Here is a 16,273-nt window from a genome sequence, read left to right as displayed (position 1 = left end):
AGAGAGGAGAGTTCACAGCAGAAGGAATGGAGAGGTGCTTCAGATGTTGAGAGATGCATAGCAGTTTGTGCGAGCTCCTAGATCGAGCACTAGGGACAGGAAATTGCCAGAAAGATATTTAGGGCATAAGGCATTGATGAGTGAGATCATTAACAGTGAGAGTTCCACTTATCAGGAGGCTGCACAACATTAGGTGTGGCAAGATGTGATGGTGGAGGAGTACAAATTCATCCTCCTGAATGATGTGTGGGCGATTGTACCTAGACCATTAGATAAGGCAGTGGTTGTTTTCCATTGGATCTACAAGATCAAACACATTGCAGATGGAAGTGTGGACAAGTACAAGGCTAGGGTGATGGCCAATGGTTTTTATTAGGAGGGCATAGGCTATTAGGATACTTTCATTCCAATGGCCATATACACTCCCATCAGGTCTGTAATCTCTCTAGAAACATAAATGGGATGGACAATTCATCATATGGATGTCAAGATGACTTTTCTAAACAAAGTTCATAGAAGAAGAAGTGTAGATCGAACAACCAGAGGGATTTGAAATGCATGGGAGGGATGCCCATGTATGCAGGTTGAAGAGAGTGAAATACAAACTCAAGTAAGCTCCCATATCATGGTATGGTCAGATCAACAGTGGCTTGTAGCAGATGGGATTCATGAAGAGTGAGGCGGACTTGAACCTCTACTATTTGATGGTAGGAGGTGAGCCTCTCATTCTCGTGCTATATGTGGATGATCTATTTATGATAAGGTCACTAGGTCTCATAGAGGAATGAAAGAGGGACTTGGTAACAGAGTTCGAGATGAAAGATTTGGGACTAATGCATTATTTTCTAAGTGCGGAGGTATGGCAGACAGATGGTGAGATCTTCCTTAGTCAAGGGAGATATGTTATGGAGATCCTGAAGAAATCTAGGATGTTGGACTATAGACCCATGTCTACACCTATGATTACTAATTAGAGGAAGATAGATGCATAAGAGCAGGAAGCAGTGAACCCCACCTTGTATATATAGCTTATTGGATCTCTTATGTATCTACTTAACACTATGATGGACATTTGCTTTATGGTCAACATTCTCAATTAGTTCATGGTTGAACTAAAGAGGGTACATTAGACAATAGTGAAGCATGTGTTGTGATATCTGTGAAGTACAATCGAGTATGGTTTGATATTTACTCGAGGTGATGGTGTTAGGTTGATGGGGTATACACATGCATACTAGACAGGTAGTGTAGTGGATCAAAAAATCACTTCAAGGGGTTTCTTCAATGTTGGGTTAGGGGTTGTCTCTTGATACAACAAAAAGAATAAGTATATGGCATTGAGTTCTACAGAAGCAGAATACATAGTAACAAGCATGGTTACATGTGAGGCCATATGGCTTTGAAAGATGCTAGTGGAACTATTTGGTCACAGGTTAGAGTCGGCCAGTATCTTTTGTGATAATCAGAGTTACATAAAACTCTCTAAGAATCCAATGTGTTATGATAGGTCGAAGCAATTTTATCTGAATCAGACATGAACTGGTGGAACTGGTCAGTCCAGTCGTTTTTGGCCCAAAACCAGTGTGAATTGTGCCTCCAAACTGGAATAGACTGGTTCGGTACCAAACCATCCTATTCCACCTAACCAATCGATTTAGAATTGATTTTGTGCATTTTGTACCTTCCCAGGTCAACGTAATAAATTTGCCTTCTTTTTTTTTAATTTGGTTGGCCCACTTCTAATTCTCCCTTAAGCCAACCTAATATTCAAGCTTATGGTCCTATTATTGCTATGCATTTCATGGTAATGTTAAATTATTATAGTAAAAGTGACATTCTCCTTAATATTTCATTTCCAACCTTTTACTTAAATTTTACATTACCATGTAATGACTCGGGATTTTTTAGAGTGGTTACAACTCATTGGATTTCAGACAGAAAAAGTAGAATTTTGGATTTCACTCAAAATCCAGTAGACTTAACAATTTTTTAGGATATCAGGTTTGCGAGGATCACAACGTTTCCATTGGATTTTGTGATGTAAAAGGGTAAGGAACTAGTAATTAATAAATAGCACCAATCCATCTATGTACTTTTATGTTAGTGGCATTGGTTATCGAACTACTCTATCGTGACTCTACTAAAAATGTACCCATCAATCAAACAAAATCTTGACTTGACATGTTGCGCTTTTTATGTCTTATTTTAATGCTTAGAGGGTTATATTGATGATGAAGATCCCAATATAGGTAATGATTGCAGACTTGGATGCTACTCATTCTTCAAATGATGATGAGGAGGATGATTAGGATGATGATTTTGATGATGACATTGAAAATTCGCACTTATAGGTTGTAGTTGTAGTATTGTAGATTGTAGTATCATACTATCATGTTATTTTGGACTATAAAGGCCTCTTTTAGAGCTTGCTTCTTGATGTTTTTTGGTTCAATGACGTTTTGCACTAAGTGTTATATTGGTTATATGCACCTTGCTATATAAATGATAATTTTTTCATATTTGTGTATAAATGGTTTGGATTCATATGAATTCACATGAATATAGATTTGTTTCTTTAAAATGTGAATATTTTATGTATTTTTGGTAAACCGATTTGTTTTTCCGATTTTTTGCCGATTCCGGTCTAGTTCCGACTAGTTCCCGATCCACAAGGTTTTTTGGTTCGATCACCAGTTTGGATCTTATAACATTGGGTCGAAGAAAATTGATAGCATATACCACTTCAACAGGGACTGTGTACAGTGTGGATTAGTCTGGCTACAATATGCTTCCATAGAGCAACAGCTTGTAGATATTCTAACGAAGGCCTTGGGTAAAGCAAAGTTTGTTTTCTTCAAGGATAAGTTGGGAGTCGTGAAGAGCACATTGCTTGCTAAGAGGGAGTGTTAGTTTTATAGCTTGGATAAGTGTTCTAGTCTCACATGGTTTCTATGAGACTAGAAGCAAAGGTAGATTAATTATCTCCAATAACCAAAAAAAGTTTCTAATTGGAAATGTCTTATTTAGATTAATTAGCCAATTTTAATTATTTTCCTAACGCTAAATTAGGGAAATGGGTTAATTAATCTAGATTAATTGAATCAAATCGATTTTACTCTAAAGACTTCTAGAAAAGTTATTTTTAGAATTTAATATGATATTAGTCATCGATTAGCTTTCGATTGTGGTCGTTGAATTGTCAACGAGAGATTATAAGAGGAGATTGATGAGGCCTTTAGAGAGTATTCAAACTGGCATATTTGAAGTGATAACAAGGGAATAGTAATAGTGTGGGAGACACCAATGGTAGGGATCAACAATGATTGAGATAGGTTTTCTAGATTCTTAGTGACAAAGGGAGAGCCATTTATCTACAGAGGCTGATTTTCTCCAGTTAGTGTGAATTGTTTCAGTGAGGCCAAATTGTCAGAGAAAGTGTGAATTTTACATTGTGATCAATTTGCACAGGAGAAGTCAAGTTTTCCAGTGAAGGTTGAAATTCCAGTGGAGACAAAGTTGTTTTCCCATTTAGTTCAAATTTCCAGAGAGGCCAAGTTATTTGTCAGAAATGCACCAATTGGATCGATTCAAGGTCACTTAGAAAGGCCAAATTGATTTAGAGGGATCGAGTTGCTTCCAAGACGTTGAGTCAGCTTGTAGAAATGAAGAAATTAATTTGTCAGAGGTTTGCTATTTTACGGAAAACAATTTATGTAAATTTCAATTACATATTTTTTGAATAAATAAAATAAACCCTCATCTGCAGAATTGGTTTTCCCTTCGAGGTTTTTTTAGGGACTATTTTATCCAAAATATCGATGTTCAATTTTATGTGTGCATTATTTTCTCAGTTCCTACAATTAATGTTTTGGCAAAATTACATTTGTGTTTTTATTCAGTGTTTTTTGTAATCAATTTATAGAAGACAAACAATCTGCAAATGTAGAAGAATAATTATCAGTAACTGCAATAGAATTTTCACAAGGGGCGTGATGGGTCTAGGTGCATAATCCCAAAAAGTCATCGAATGTGGGGAAAAGTGCTAAAATTGTAGGTGTTGGAGGTACCCAAGGGTGTGTATGATGCTCTATTGCTACTTGGAGTCCCATGGCTCTCAACGCCTCACTTGTGGGTGTCAAGACTCAATATGCTTCTTTGGAATCCTGGTACCAGTTAAGGTGGCTAGGTCCCTGTTGTGGAACCACCTAACAATCACATCACAAAGTTTAGTGAAATCAAAAAATCATAAAGTACAATAATCATTTTTCATCTAAGTGTACCAAACTTGAAAGTAATGGATTATTTAACACTTCAAATAAGGATTCCCTTCCAAATTTGGGGCTTCAAACTTGTAATGGTGTTACATCCCTAGGTAGGAGTGTTTAAAGGGAAACTCTATTAGGTGTTTCTAGCCCCCAAAGGAGAAGTGACATTTTCTCAGTGCACCCTTTAGTCAATAGATGTCATGTGAGTAATTATGGTAATGGAGGGGAAGAGGACTTCATGGCCAAATGTCATTGTCAAAGGGACCAACATGATGGGGGTTCACATCCTGAGTCTGACGTGAGGAGGAAGAAATCGTGGATGTATGAGTTACCAACTCAGACTTTAAGTATCCACCGCTCTTGAGCACTTTTTTATTTTTTCTTGATTTTTTCTTTGTATTATTGCTTGTAGCTCAAAGGGTTAGAGCTTGCTTTGTATGATGTATAGCGATTATTGTTAATTTTCTAGTTTTCTATGCTAAACAAAATCACTTATATCAATTCTTCTTCAATTTGCAATCAATTTATCCAATATAGTTCAATCTTCCAGCAACAATAAGCAATTGTAAATAGAATAGTAAACCAATGCACAATACAAGACAACCAAGAACAATAGACGCATAATATTTGGTCAAAGAACAGGGAAACTCCCTACAACGGGGAAAACCCTTTCCAAATTCTTCTTCTATTAATTTGTCATCAAATTTTTAGAAAAGAGATACAATGTAAAAGTACATCAACTAAGAGTCAAAGGTCAAAGCCTTGACTAGACAAATTTAACCATCCAATATCCAATCAAAGATGAGCCCAAAAGTTAACTCTGGTAAAACATGAATTTTACAAATTCTTGTCAAAATCAACAACAATCAATTGTGCCCTAACTAGACCTAGTCAACAGTCAAATCAGCCTTCAAAAGGCTTAGTCAAACATTCAAAGAACTCGGCCTTCTTTCTTTAGTCAAACCCTGTCAAAGCAGCCTCCAAAAACTTGGTCAAAGGAGAGATAGAACCTATGGTCAAACCTAAACAATATGCAGTCAATTGTGGTCAAATTTCGTGGTCACCCTTGGTCAAATAGCCCAAAAAAATTCGTTCTCTTATCTAATCAATTTGGCCTTCCAAAACAGAGATAATTCCAAGTCAAATGAACCCAATTCAAAGATAATCAAAGGCGAGTCAATGTTCCCAATAGAAAGTCAATGCACCAATCAAAAAATTCTTTCTAACCTTCGGATATGTGAGCTTGGACCTCCTATTTTAGAATTTTATGAACCAATCAAATCAAGAGAGAAATTATGATGTGATGGATGTGATGTCTCCAAATGATGTGACATAGTATGTATTTATATGTGGTTCATGATGTGGCTTTTCCTTGTGTAGGTCGACTTGTAATTTTGTGCACATGTGGGTTTCATATTAAAAATAATGTTTTTCCTTGAGCAAATTAAATTCTTCCAAGGGCTAGTAGGGTCTTCTCCAGATGAGGAAGGCTTCCCAGTGGAAGGAATTTTTCCCTATGCTACCAAATTTCAACACTCCCTCCCAGCTAAGGAGAAATTTTCGACTACATCATAAACATCATCTCAAATGTCCTATCATCATCATCGTTGTAACATATCATGTCTCGTCCTTGCTCATATGTTGAACACTCTCAAATATAAAGAAGAATAATCATCATAGGGGAGATAAATATGTCACCCTATATCCAATGACAATAGGTAGGATACCCAACTTGTCATAAGAGACGAGAATCACACATCCTATTACATGTTGACCTTCCCACCTTGACCCTCAAGAATCAAGTGGTAGAACACCTGCATCCTTTCAATTGGGGAGGATACCCAACTTAACAAAGGTAAGAATCACATAATCCCATGTCTCTTCTCACCAATTGGCCAGATGGGTGGAAATCCCGACAAGTCTAGCTTGTGGGAGGATGCATACTGGGGTATACTCTGTCAATTCCCAAACAAAAGATAGGGGAGGATACCCAACTTGTCATAAATGACAAGGATCACGTACACCCTACAGTGACAATAGGAAGGATACCAAACTTGTCATAAATGAAAAGGATTGCATATCATGTTGTCTAGAGTTCCCTCAACCCCAGGAGCTCTCTGCCTCAATTCCTCTCCTTGGGAGCTCAAACAGGGAGGAAGAGCATAGGTCAGTGTCCTTGATCAGTCGTGACCCTTTCCCAAAAGGGTCACATCCATCAGTGAAAGTTTCTCTATCAAGACTAATAATTTCCCTTTCAAAAAATCCTTGGTGAGAATAAATGTTATTGTAGAAATTTTGAATAATATAACACTTATTCACAGAGATTATCCTGATTATACACTATTTCAGAATGCATGCATAATACATAACCTCCTCTACGTTGATCATCAATTTTGCGGAATTAAAAACAATGAAACATCAATCGCATGCGCACACTAACACAGTATGTAACCCGGGGAAAGCATACAGCTGGAAACCCCACACTATCTGTATATTATAATGATTGAGAACATGTAACAATACATAGTACAATACTCCTCACACGTACTCAGTACTATCTCCACCTGTTACACACAAACTAGCTTAGATCTGATGCCTCAAATCTCCTCCACTGTTTGTCTGCCTCCACTGCGCAATCCTGCATGAGAATAAATGAGAATAGCTTAAGCAAACTCGTATTTCCTTGGTTGAACCACGCAATCCTCATTGGCAATACTCAATCCATTGATTGTGCAAATCTGATGCACAACTATAGTCACAACTGACAGTTGTCTTGCCCTTTCACTCACCTCTAAAACTTGTCTCCACTGAACTGTCCATGCACTGAGTTAACTGATGTATTCTTTAGTTGATTTATGAGTTAATAATTAGTGAATTAATTAATAATTAATTCACATCACTCATGACTAGTGTATTTGCAGTTAAACTAAATACAACTAGTTCAACCAAGTCAAACTAAACACAACTCCATCAACTCCACCAAACTCAACCACTTGAGTTCTAACTGAATTCCATCATGAAATAGCTCCACTGACTCATAAGAAAAGCGTATTTCCTTCTGACAGTTGCATGTGCCACATCCGTAGCTCGAACTGAAGTGCTCCAAGAGGATAAGATAATGTTTATAGTCCAAATATTATTATGAGCTAATAATATTCGATTGTTCTATTTTTAGCTTGGCAGTCTAAAAATAGAAACCGCCCATATGTCTAAACATAGAATTCCATCTATTTTTACAAACATGACCAATCATCCACAAATAGCATCCTGCAACTCATAGACCATGATCCATATGTCTAAAAATAGACTTTGCGCCAAAAATAGCCTGCAGGCCCACTTAGTGGAGGCAACTTCTTTTCACTAAGCTCCATCATCTTGTTGCATTTTCAACAATTATTTGCTCATCAATTGAAATGTGATGGAGTCTTACTGCTCCTCTCTGCACCATATCTCAAATGTAGTGATATCTAATCTCAATATGCTTGGACTTGTTGTGGAACACATGATTCTCTGATAGTCGGATCCCACTATTGTTGTCGCAATATATCATTGTCGCACCCAAATCCTGCTCAAACATATCTCCAAAGAGCTTCCTCAACCATACTGCCTCACAACTAGCCATGCTAGTAGGAATTTACTCAGCCTCAATTGTGCTAAGGGCAGCAGACTTCTAATTCCTTCTCATTCAAGATATCATGGCATATCCTATGCTAAAACGACACATTGATGTGCTTTCCATGTTAATAACATTTCTAGCCCAGTCAACATCAGTGTATCCACGTAGCCTCACATCTCTAGCAATATATCACAGTCCATATTAATGGTCCCATGTAAATATTTTGGCGCATGATTAGCAGCGACCCAGTGTGCATGTAGAGGCTCAGTCATAAATTGACTCATAGTGTTAACTGTGAAACATGTCTAGTTGAATGTTCACAAGGAACATTAGTGCCCCAATCAACTGTCAGTACTCAGTGGGATTCACCAAATCAGTTCATGTATCTTCTCCCCATAACTTCTTGAAATTCATCTCCATCAGTGTGGCCATGGACTTACATTCTACCATTCCAAATATTTCTAGTAGTTTCAAAACATATTTTCCTTGTGGAAGGAAAATCTCATCAGGCCTCTACCACACCTCTAAGCCCAAGAAGTAGTGCATCAATCCAAGGTCTTTCATTTCAAATTTAGAGGCCAAATCCCTCTTACATTCGAGAATCAGAGGCTCACCCTGTCAAGAATAAGTCATCAACATATAAAACCAAAATCAAGAGCATACCTTGTACAACTTTGAAGTAAACGTTCAGGTCGGCATTGCTTCTTGTGAATCTAAGCTTTATCAAGTAAAGCAATCAATACGATCATACCAAGCCCTGGGTGATTGCTTCAATCCATAGAGTGTTGCTTCGGCCTGCACAGATGAATCTTCATGTCATGTACTTCACATCCCTAGTTGCTCAACATATACTTCTTCCTATAGTATGGCATGTAGAAATGTGGTCTTCACATCCATTTAGTGAAGAGTCCATTCCTGGCTAGCATCTAAAGCAATATTAAATCTAATGGTAGTGTAGGGGGCGACCAATGCAAAAATATCATCCTAATCTTCTCCCACTTTCTTGTAGAAACCTCTAACCATGAACCTTGCCTTATATTTCTCAATACTTCCATATGTTCGACGCTTGATCTTGTATAGTCATTTAGAAGTCACAACAGGCATCCCTTCGAGCCTCGAAACTACATCCCAAACATCGTTCTTCATTATAGATTAATATTCCTCTGCCATAACATCCTTCTAGACCTTCTCTTTCCATTAGAGGAAAATTTAGCCTAAAAGTGCCCATGAAATTTTTACGTAAGTTCCATGTCATAATATCTAAACCAATCAAAATCCTTTAAATTTAAAAAGAGGTATATGTAAATATTTTAGAGGGAAAAGAAGAAAAACTACTTTTTTAATTGTATTTTTGGCTTATCTCCTTATAAGTTTACTCAAATTTCAAGTGTAGACACTCGTTGGATGCGGAATTAAATTCCACATCCAACGAGTACCCATTATGCATACTTTTGAGAAAACCCACATTGATAAAAACTAAATATACTTTAAAAATGTGTGTTCAACACGTTATTTTAATGTATCTTCATTTTTTTATCAATGTGGGTCTTTTCAAAAGTATGCATAATGGGTACTTGTTGGATGCAAAATTTAATTTTGCATCGAACGAGTGTCTACACTTGAAATTTGACTAAACCTATAAGGAGATAAGCCAAAAATACAGTTAAAAAAATAGGTTTATGTTTTCCCTCCAAAATTTATAACTGTTATTTTATTATCTTAGCTATTATTTTATTATTTTTTCCTTAGGATACCACTTTTAGGCTGAAATTTCCTCTAATGACTGCTTCTTCAAAGGTATCTGGTTCAGCCTATATGATGTTGCTCATAGCCACAACATAACCCAAATATCGGCATGGCTTACTTTCTCTAAAGGTTCCTCTGGCAAAAACATGTCTTTCAGCATCTTGTAAGGTATCACGAATCCATAATGGTATCTCCCTGGAAAGAGGATCACATGGAGAAGGATCCAAGGGGTCCATGGGTTCTAAGGGATAATTAGCAACATTTGTCTCATATCCAAGGATAGAAGGATCTTCTATTAGGTCCATGTCATCATCCTTCTCATCAACATTGGGAGGAGGAGGAATGTCCCTTTCTTTTCCAACAACATAATCTTCATCGAATTTTACATCCCTGCTAAATTCGATATTCCTTTAAATAGGCACATATAATCTAAAATATTTAGAATTTTCACAATATCCAACAAATGTACCTTTCTTCCATGAACTTCAGCTTGTTCCTCTTTTCCTTCAACACATTAAAGTATACGGTGAAGCCAAAGATCCTTAAATGTCCAACATTGGGTTTCACACCAATGAATACTTCTTCGAGAGTCTTATCTCCCAAGGCTTGATGAGAGTTCCTATTTTGAACATAGACCGTAGTGTTGGTAGATTCTCCCTAAAGAAAATTCCGCAAATTTAAATCATGCAACATGGCTCGGGAAACTTCCATGATGGTCTTGTTCTTCCTTTTGGCCACTCCATTTTGTTGAGGATAGTAAGGTACGGTAGTCTCCTTCTTGATCCCATCTTTCTTGCAAAAATCAATGAACTCGTTCAAAGTGAATTCAGCGTCATTATCAGACATGAAGACTTTGATTCTCTTCCATGTTTGATTCTTTATTAGTGCCTTGAAGTCCTTGAACATATCAAATGCCTCGTCCTTGCGTTTCAAGAAAAATATCCATGTTTTTCATGAGAATCCATCCACAAAGATTATATAATATAGGTAGCCACCAAGAGATTTCACCAGCATGGGTCCACATAGATTAGAGTGTATGAGTTGTAGAATATCACTGTAGTTGCTCCTGCTAGAATAGAATGGTCTATTTGATTTATTTCAACTTGCACATTCGAGACAAACCCCATCATGATTTTTTTGAACCTCACGCATTCTAGAAACCATCCTCCTTACTTTAGGAATAGCTTCATAGTGAAGATGAGCAAACCTTCGGTGCCATAACTCACTTTGATGATTGCTATCATGTACCAATGCTCGGATTGGTCTTCCATTGACTCTATAGAGTCCTTCAATTCTTGATCCCAAAGTGAATGCATCCCTCATGCAAGATTCCATAGGCCAAGTAAGAACCTTCCCTCTTATGAAGGCAATGTTGGAAATATTGAGAGGGGGGTGAATCAATATTTCTTAGTCAAGTAGTAACTTATTAATCTTTTCAGAGCAGTAATTAATCTTTAGCAATAATTCACAACATAAATAAATAGTAAACAATAGACACAAGAAATTTTTAGGTGGAATACCCACTCCGGGTCAAAAAACCACTGAACACTTTTCTAATAAGTTCTTTTAATCTTCACAACCAACTGAAAATAAATCCCCAACTCCCTATAACTCTAGAAAAGTATTCACTATCCAACTCCCACTAGAAGGATGCCCAAAAACCCTGGTTTTATCAACAGTCAGCTGAAAGGATGCTCTAACAACTTGGTAAGCTCCAACTTTCCCTAACACCACCCTACCACCCTAAAGTATTTTCAGACTCCAACATGAATGTGACTTCAACCACCTCCCTAGCACCACCCTACCACCCTAAAACTGACAAAAAAATAAGACAATATTGTGGACTCTTGTACCAGGGATAATGGACCACTTACAATGATATAAAACGACTTTACTTCAACTGGCCAATTCCCTAAGACATAAACCCTTGTCCCAACAACAAACACTAAGACCAAATGAATCCTACAATTCCCTATACAATAATGCCTTTACAAAATTTTCGCAAGACTCTGAATTTAAATATCATAATTGTATAATAAAAATGTCTATGAAGGGATGATGTTGCTGATGATGAAACATTGAGTGAATTTCTACCTTTTCCATTGTAGAGAATGATGAAATTGCTCTGCCCTTACTGTTGTAGTAGATGATGAAACTGCCTTTCCCTTATTGTTGTGGATAATGGTGAAGATGCTTGACTTATACTACTGCTAGATAACATATGAAAGAGGCCACTATTGTTGCATCTTCACAAGGTGACAAAGATACCACAAGGTGAACTGACCATGAAACCATTAAACAAAAAAAATCTCTTGCTACTCATAGTCCTTAACAACTTGGAGACTCTTTCTATAGTGGACTGATTGGAAAATATGCATCCTACATTTTTCTTTGCTCAAAGACTAGCCACCAGGTAAGGAGAACAACATAGTTTCCTTCAGAACACAAGCACTAAACAACCATACCACTAATAATCTTCTTGTAATAGAGGCAGGCTTTAAACCTTTAAGTGTTGAACTCAAATCTTTTAGAACAGACCTTAAGTTATTTCAAATATTGCATTGATCTTCTAAGTCAGCAAGCTCAAGTAGACACATGTGATATGTCAAACTTGTTTTAAGACTTGAGCTTCAAAAGACTTTGCTCTCTTTTGGAACAACATTTGTGCTTTAGTTGCAAGAAGGTTCCATTAGTATTACAAGGCTAGCACAATGCAAAGATGTTGATCTCATTATTACTGTAATGGACATGGGTTGGACTGATGAAAGTCGACTTCAAACAGGCATTGAAACAACTCAAACATTCACTTCATCACAATAGGCTGCAAGGCAGTTATGTTTTCTTGGAGACCAAATTTTGAAGACTCACAGGTTTGAGGTAGGTCCAAGTAATGCACATTTAGACCGTAAATCTTTAGGGCTTCTTCAAATAGTCGTTAGGTTACAAGATGACCATGCCAAGAGAAAACCTTCAGACTTCGATGGAAGCATCAAGATATTGTCCTCAATGATCTGATAGCTTGGAGAACTAGTCTGGTACAAAATTATCATGTAGGCTTGATCCAAGTTTTGTTGGTTTTCTTCTTTCTAGCCACGGAGTTTAGTAACAAATAGTGTGATATCCTTTTCCTTGCTCTATAATACACCTACAAAAATGGTCCCAATGAATTCCAATAGAAACCAAAGCAAACCAACTCTTTTCACCATAATCAAACCCTTGTTCTAACACTATTACATAGGCTCGAAGCTTTTGTTGAATGAAGATCATAGGTTTGAAGTTATGTCATAGAGATGTGCAACATGACTCTCGTTGTTCCTCAAAGATAACACAAATGATTTCCAAAACCCTCGTTGTCTCTGAAACAATAGACCTATAATTGTTGCCCAACGAATCCCCAAATCAAAGTAAAAACAAAGATTAACCCTATCTTATGATCTATCTCTTCCTACACAAGGGTCAAATAAATTTTAGAGATTGTTCTCTAAGAATTTCACATTTGACATGCATATTTTTGGATGGATATCAAGGTCTCTTTTTATAGTTTTAGGAGGGCCTTTTAGAAGACCACCAAATGCACATTTGGAGGAGGATTTTCAAATTAAAATTTAAAATTTTCACTTCCTTGAAGCCCAAACAATGATTCCATATGCCCTTGGGGTAGGATTTGAGTATATTTTGAGACAAAAGCCCTTTGTAACTACCAAAATAATGCTTAAGAATCCTCAAGAGACATTTTATCCATAACTTAGATGAAATAACCCTTCTTCCTTGAATTGCATTAATTAGATGACCAATAATAGAGTGCCACATTAACACCTTTTTGGGTGTTTTACCTATGTCGAGTTGGCGTCTTCAACTTCAAACTGGAATATCTCTCAAATCGTGAAGAACTATGTGGCATGGGACATACCACCAGAAACATATCAACGAGGAGAATCCATCAAGGATGATCCTGACACGATAATCCATGAATTTCCATGTCATATTAGCTACAAAAGGCAGGTAATCTCCTAATGTTGTTTGGGTTGACATCAATGACAACCACCTATCAACAATCTCCCCCTTTGGCATTGATGGCAACACATGTACTCCCCCTGTGATCACTGCTCCCCCTGACTCCATGCCTCTAATCTTCTTGACCTACTTTCTCTCCCCCTTTGACATCAATGGAAAAGGGTGACTCCCCCTGACAATCTTCCTCCTCCTATGGACCTGTAACCTTCCTTTGCTCGCCCTATTTGGTTGGTTGGATGAAGGAACATTCTAATGTGAACTTGGGAGAATCCCAAGTTTTTGGCGAAGATACTCAAATGTCTCACGCGGTAATGGTTTGGTGAATATGTCAGCTATTTGCTCTTTTGTCCCAATATATTCCACCTTTATGTTCTTCTCTACAACATGTTCTCTAACAAAATGGTACTTGATCGAAACGTGTTTTGTCTTTGAATGCATGACAGAATTCTTGGATATTCTTATGGCGTTGGTGTTGTATCAGAAAAAATTTGGATGGGCTCATCAAGCTTCACTTGAAGATCCTACAATGTTTGTTACATACAAAGAACCTGAGTACAACATGTTGTTGATGCTATGTATTCTGCTTCCATTATGGATAAGGAGATTGAAGATTGTTTCTTGCTCAACCATGAAACTAGACAACCACCTATATAGAAAGTTGCTCCACTGGTGCTTTTACAATCATTAACACTTCCTGCCCAATTTTAATTTGTATAGGATGTGATGGTTAAGTTATTTTCGTTTGGATACTTCAAGCCAAAATTTGTTGTTCCCTTGAAATATCAAAATATTCTCTTCACTGCAACATGGGATTCCTTTGGTTTTGCTTGGAAACGTGCTACTTGTCCAACCATCTGCATCACATCTGGCCTACAAATTGTCACATATAGAATATTGACAATCATTGATTAATACATTCTATGGTCTACATCCTTAGATAAGGCATCCATGCTCAGCTTGCAAACTATCACCATAGGGGTGTTGACGGGTTTACAATCTTCCATCAGAAATCTCTTCAACATTTCTTTGACATACTTGGTTTGACAGAGGAATATGCCCTTATCTTCTTCACATATTTGAAGTCCCATGAAGAAATTCATCTCTCCAAGTAATGACATCTCAAACTCACTCTGCATATCTACTGCAAACTTCTTGCTTTAATATATCATCATCGTTGCCAAAAATGATGTCATCCACATACACTTCAATGATGGTCAAACTATCATGGTCAACCTTTACATAAAGGTTTCTATCGGCATTACCTCTCTTGAACCCCTGTTTTTGCAAGTACATGTCAAGATGAGCATACCAAGCTCTAAGAGCCTATTCGAGACCATATAATGTCTTCTTTAACCTACAAACATAATTTTTCTTGTTAGTAAGAAAAAATCCTTCAGGTTGTTCTATAGATAACTCTTCTTCCAGTTCTCCTTTCAGAAAGGTTGATTTTACATCCATCTAATACACTTTGATCTTCCTTAAACATGTATAGGCCAAGAACATTTTGATGGCTTCCATTCTGGCAATGGGAGCAAATGTTTCTTTGAAATATATTCCTTCAACCTGTGCATATCCTTTGCAGACCAACTTTTCTTTGTCCTTGGTCACCTTTCCATCCTCATTTAGCTTGTTCCTGAAAACCCATTTTGTTCCAATGAAATTTTTTTCCTTTGGTCGTGGAACCAACTCCCATGTGTCATTATTTTCAATCTGATCCAATTCTTCATTCATAATTGCTACCCAATGTTCATCGTGACTAGCCTCTTCAAAGCTGCTAGGTTCAAATGTGGCCAAGAGTGCTAGATGTGCTTGTTCTAGCTTGCATATCTATCAATTTCTTTTGGTTCCTATACCTTCATTTATATCCCCAATGATCCGATCTAAATGATGATTCTTTTGATACCATTCTTTAGAAGTCTTTGAAGATACTTGTTGATCATTTCTTGCTTCTTCCTAGTTGGCATTAATTTCTTCATTCGATTGTACTTGTTTTGTGGCTTCCTCTTTGACCTTTTTTCGTTCTGCTTTTTGTGTCTCTGGTGTGCTTGTATATGAGCTTTCTTGTTTAGCCTTTGATCCAAGTCCTTCATCAAATGTTACATTGATTCTCTCAACTATCCAATTGAGTCTCTGATTATAACATTTGTATGCTTTCCTTTTGTGTGAATAACCAACAAAGATGCCTTCATCTACTCGAGAGTCAAATTTCCCTGTTTTCTGGTCTTCCCAAAGACTCAAAAATGTTTGACATTTGTTGGTCTTCCCCTCCATAGTTCATATGGAGTCTTATCACATTTGCTTCTAAGCATTCCTCTATTTAAAATGTACAAAGTTGTATCAGTTGCCCGAACCCAAAATTGTAGTCCAATTTTGAAGCATTGGGCATTATTCTCGCCATCTATTCCACAGTTTTATTTTTCCTTTCGACAACTCCATTTTGTTGGGGTGTTCTAGTTGTTGAGAATTGTCTCTTTATTCCATGTTCCTCATAATAGTGTTGAAACTCTTTCGATGTGAATTCTCCACCATTATCCGACCTCAAACATTTGATCTTCAAATTAGTTTCATTTCAACCATTTCCCTGTAGATTCTGAAACATTCAAATGCTTCAGACTTTTTCTTCAAAAAGCTA

The sequence above is a fragment of the Pinus tabuliformis genome, chromosome 8 (assembly GCF_031772625.1).
Source record: "Pinus tabuliformis cultivar Carrire ecotype Pingquan chromosome 8, CPIR1, whole genome shotgun sequence".
In the NCBI taxonomy this organism is placed as follows: Eukaryota; Viridiplantae; Streptophyta; class Pinopsida; order Pinales; family Pinaceae; genus Pinus; species Pinus tabuliformis.
This window is presented reverse-complemented; position numbering follows the sequence as displayed.